This window comes from Schistocerca serialis, unplaced genomic scaffold (assembly GCF_023864345.2).
Source record: "Schistocerca serialis cubense isolate TAMUIC-IGC-003099 unplaced genomic scaffold, iqSchSeri2.2 HiC_scaffold_1235, whole genome shotgun sequence".
NCBI classification, from domain to species: Eukaryota; Metazoa; Arthropoda; class Insecta; order Orthoptera; family Acrididae; genus Schistocerca; species Schistocerca serialis.
Window position 1 is genome coordinate 232501 of NW_026047442.1, and position 5000 is coordinate 237500.

The 5000-nt window shown below is 53.1% G+C and overlaps 1 non-coding gene across 1 annotated transcript in view; it reads left to right on the plus strand.

Moving 5' to 3' along the window:
• The first annotated feature begins 4178 nt into the window (after positions 1–4178).
• The window catches only part of LOC126436411 (small subunit ribosomal RNA), a 1909-nt gene continuing 1087 nt past the window's right edge, over positions 4179–5000 (plus strand). Inside the window, exon 1 of the ribosomal RNA XR_007580644.1 lies at positions 4179–5000. This exon is cut by the window's right edge and continues 1087 nt beyond it. This is a non-coding gene — a ribosomal RNA (small subunit ribosomal RNA).

The following is a 5000-nucleotide window of genomic DNA, read 5'->3' on the forward strand; positions in this document are numbered from 1 at the left end:
TGCGAGCTGTACCACGTACAAGCTACAGACGCGATCGCATTGCTCACTGTACTGATTCCCATGCCGAGCGATCAGCTAGGAAGCGCCCCATCCATGTCGGTACCCGTGGGCGTTGCACTCGCAGTCGCAAAAAACGTTGGGCAAATATATATCTCGGAACAGTAACGACAGTCAGAGCCTCCTGGCGTTGCACTCGCAGTCGCAAAAAACGCTGGGCAAATATATTTCTCGGAAGAGTAACGACAGTCCGAGCCTCCTGCGTGGGAAGAGTCTTTCTAGGCCCTGACCCACGGGAAGGGTTTAGCTTCCCCCATCCCGGACATTTGAAGTCGTCACACTACCGGTATTGACTAATAGACTGATTGCTGATAATCACTAGCCATACACTGGGGGAAACGGCCGACAGGGGCAGCAACATAGTGGAGCCGCAGTGTCACTAATGTACAGAGATAGAACAGTTTCGACTGGAACCAGAGTAACCGTATACACGGCACTGATTAGTAATAAATGCAGAGCCATCAGAATACAGATAATATATACAACCGTCCCTATACATGCTGAAAGACTCTGCACACAATGAGAACCACACGTCAGCCAGACACTATCACACACTACTCTCTGCCTCTAACAGGCACACACACAATATCTAACCACCAGCATGGAAGAACATCCGGTGCATCCTCTCCGCCACATTACACAATCCACACTATCATAACCAGACCGGGAGGTCCACCCAGAAAACAGAATATCCCACCCTTCCGACATCCGCCATTGCTCAGCTAAGCCACGAACACCCACACATGTCCTACACAGGGGTGCACCCAACATCACCATACTGCCTCCTGTCACAGTACACAAACAATGGCAGGAATGAAAGACACAGATCTGCCACAACCTTGGAATCGGAGCGCCGCCTGTCATGAGCCACAAGTGCATCCTGACGTGACAAATCGGATGATCCCGCAGGCATGCACTTACGATAATCACTATCAACGAACCTGCCGCCGCCCCCCCCCCCCCAAATACACCTTTCCCTACAACAATGTGTACCTTAACCTAAGCTATATCGTACCTTAACCTAACCGACATTGCGCCTTAACCTAACCTACGTTGTACCTTAACCTAACCTATGTTGTACCTTAACCTAACCTATGTTGTACCTTAACCTAACCTACGTTGTGCCTTAACCTAACCTACGTTGTGCCTTAACCTAACCTACGTTGTGCCTTAACCTAACCTACGTTGTGCCTTAACCTAACCTACGTTGTGCCTTAACCTAACCTACGTTGTGCCTTAACCTAACCTACGTTGTGCCTTAACCTAACCTACGTTGTGCCTTAACCTAACCTACGTTGTGCCTTAACCTAACCTACGTTGTGCCTTAACCTAACCTACGTTGTGCCTTAACCTAACCTACGTTGTGCCTTAACCTAACCTACGTTGTGCCTTAACCTAACCTACGTTGTGCCTTAACCTAACCTACGTTGTGCCTTAACCTAACCTACGTTGTGCCTTAACCTAACCTACGTTGTGCCTTAACCTAACCTACGTTGTGCCTTAACCTAACCTACGTTGTGCCTTAACCTAACCTACGTTGTGCCTTAACCTAACCTACGTTGTGCCTTAACCTAACCTACGTTGTGCCTTAACCTAACCTACGTTGTGCCTTAACCTAACCTACGTTGTGCCTTAACCTAACCTACGTTGTGCCTTAACCTAACCTACGTTGTGCCTTAACCTAACCTACGTTGTGCCTTAACCTAACCTACGTTGTGCCTTAACCTAACCTACGTTGTGCCTTAACCTAACTTACGTTGTGCCTTAACCTAACTTACGTTGTGCCTTAACCTAACTTACGTTGTGCCTTAACCTAACCCATGTTGTGCCTTAACCTAACCCATGTTGTGCCTTAACCTAACCCATGTTGTGCCTTAACCTAACCCATGTTGTGCCTTAACGTAACCCATGTTGTGCCTTAACGTAACCCATGTTGTGCCTTAACGTAACCCATGTTGTGCCTTAACGTAACCCATGTTGTGCCTTAACGTAACCCATGTTGTGCCTTAACGTAACCCATGTTGTGCCTTAACGTAACCCATGTTGTGCCTTAACGTAACCCATGTTGTGCCTTAACGTAACCCATGTTGTGCCTTAACGTAACCCATGTTGTGCCTTAACGTAACCCATGTTGTGCCTTAACGTAACCCAATTTGTGCCTTAACGTAACCCAATTTGTGCCTTAACGTAACCCAATTTGTGCCTTAACGTAACCTAATTTGTGCCTTAACGTAACCTAATTTGTGCCTTAACGTAACCCATATTGAGCCTCAACCTAACCTATATTGCGCCTTAACCTGACGCACGTTGTCGCTGAACCTGCTCTGTAATTGTTATGCAACTCGTTAAATTAGTGTAGTGTTGCCTAACCGCAACCCTCGCAATATAGTTCGCTATTCGCACTGCCCGGTCCCCTGTGTATCGCGTCATGTTAAACACCTTGCAAGTGTTGCTGACTTTCCACATGCTCCTGCTATACACTGTAATGTGGATAGCAGCAGGACGTACATGCCCCCCCCCTTCCCCCCTGCCTTCGCAAGCTGGTCGTTGAGAAGTTTGCATGTTCAATGCCCTTCGCATGCCGACGTACTCAGCCTACGTTGTGGTACGGCCTGTCACCTGTCCGCGGATGTACGCAAAACCCACAAACTGTGCTGCACATTGGTCCGTATGTACTGAATGATACATCGTGGCACATGTGTGACCGTACGACGACTGCGCCTAGCAACGGCGGACCATACAGTCCAAATATTGTGGACGCAGCTACGTGTCGTCTCCCTTTAGGAGCTGGATTGCAGTGTGGTACGCCATTCAGACGTGTGGGAGGAACGGACGCCCTGGATGGCGATCAGCATGAGCAGTCTGTTGATGTAGTGGAGCGTGTATTCGGACGTAGTCGTCTCTTCTCACACACTGTGATAGCATGTTGCACCGCGTTCCACATCTGCGACATGCTGCAGAGGCCGGCTGACAGTCGTTCGCGCAATGGACACCGCATACGTACGGGGGCTACCTTCCACGTGTTCTCTAGGCGTGCACATGTTGTTGCGTCTATGTGGGCAGACGTAGTGTGTTGTGACACCTGACACAGGCATGCAATACTCGTTGCAAATGGCGATGGACGTCTACGTTTGCTGGTGACGTTACGCAAATGAACAACTGGTAACCCGTTGTGGTGCGGTTGTTCTCGCTAGAGGTGAAACAGTGTTGGCGACGATCGGTCGAGCTATTAACCGGTTGTTTCATGGATACCCACCATGCCCACGAACGTGAAAGGGGACCCACCATGCCCACGAACGTGAAAGGGGATCTGGGTGTGAGGCGATACGCGGCGGTGGCTGGGTGGGACCGTCCCCGGCCGGTGAGGGGGGCCGCCCGGCGTGCTGGCAGCGCGGTGCGTGGGCGCACGCGCTACAGCCGGCTGGTGGGGGCGGCCAGTGGCAGGCGCGCCGGCCGACGGACGCGGCAGGCGGCGCAGCTGCGCGCCGGCGCCCCCTGCTCGCGGCGCCTTGCGGCCAAAGTAGGTCCTCGCGGGCCCGGTGCGAAGCGCGGTGGCCATCTGCAGTGTGCTGGTCCGATTGAGGACTGTGTGCGCTGAGGATGCGCCGCCGCCCGGCGCTCGGCGCCGCGACGCCGTCTGCTGCTCGGTCGCCCCAGCGGTTCTGGCAGGTGGTTTGTATCGCAACTGTGCGGACGTGTTGGCGCGTGCGCTGTGCTGGGAGAGTTCGCTTCGGCACCCAAGTGGGGCTTTTGTCCTTCTGTGGCGCTGGCGTTGGAGCTGCCGGTCACCGTAGGTGGCGCGTGTTGTCTCCCGCCGGCAATGCCACGACAGCACGCTCCCGGGCCTCTGTCGGCAGCGGCAAGCTCAGTTGGGAGCACGGGTGGTCGCACCTAAAGCGTCTACTCGCCTAACTCCGGGCGATTGCGCCTCTCTCGAACCCGACCAAGTACTTAGGACGGCGCTGCGCGCCGCCGGGACCTGAGAGGGTTTCGAGGTGTGTTGTGCAGGGGAGCTCAGCCTCCTCCTGTTTGCAGAATAATTGAGCGGACGCTTGCGTGTTCGCGCGGGCCCCCGGGACACACTCCCGGGCGGCCGGCTGCTCAGCTCTAGTTGACGCAGCTCCCTGGTTGATCCTGCCAGTAGTCATATGCTTGTCTCAAAGATTAAGCCATGCATGTCTCAGTACAAGCCGCATTAAGGTGAAACCGCGAATGGCTCATTAAATCAGTTATGGTTCCTTAGATCGTACCCACGTTACTTGGATAACTGTGGTAATTCTAGAGCTAATACATGCAAACAGAGTCCCGACCAGAGATGGAAGGGACGCTTTTATTAGATCAAAACCAATCGGTCGGCTCGTCCGGTCCGTTTGCCTTGGTGACTCTGAATAACTTTGGGCTGATCGCACGGTCCTCGTACCGGCGACGCATCTTTCAAATGTCTGCCTTATCAACTGTCGATGGTAGGTTCTGCGCCTACCATGGTTGTAACGGGTAACGGGGAATCAGGGTTCGATTCCGGAGAGGGAGCCTGAGAAACGGCTACCACATCCAAGGAAGGCAGCAGGCGCGCAAATTACCCACTCCCGGCACGGGGAGGTAGTGACGAAAAATAACGATACGGGACTCATCCGAGGCCCCGTAATCGGAATGAGTACACTTTAAATCCTTTAACGAGTATCTATTGGAGGGCAAGTCTGGTGCCAGCAGCCGCGGTAATTCCAGCTCCAATAGCGTATATTAAAGTTGTTGCGGTTAAAAAGCTCGTAGTTGGATTTGTGTCCCACGCTGTTGGTTCACCGCCCGTCGGTGTTTAACTGGCATGTATCGTGGGACGTCCTGCCGGTGGGGCGAGCCGAAGGCGTGCGACCGCCTCGTGCGTGCTCGTGCGTCCCGAGGCGGACCCCGTTGAAATCCTACCAGGGTGCTCTTTATTGAGTGTC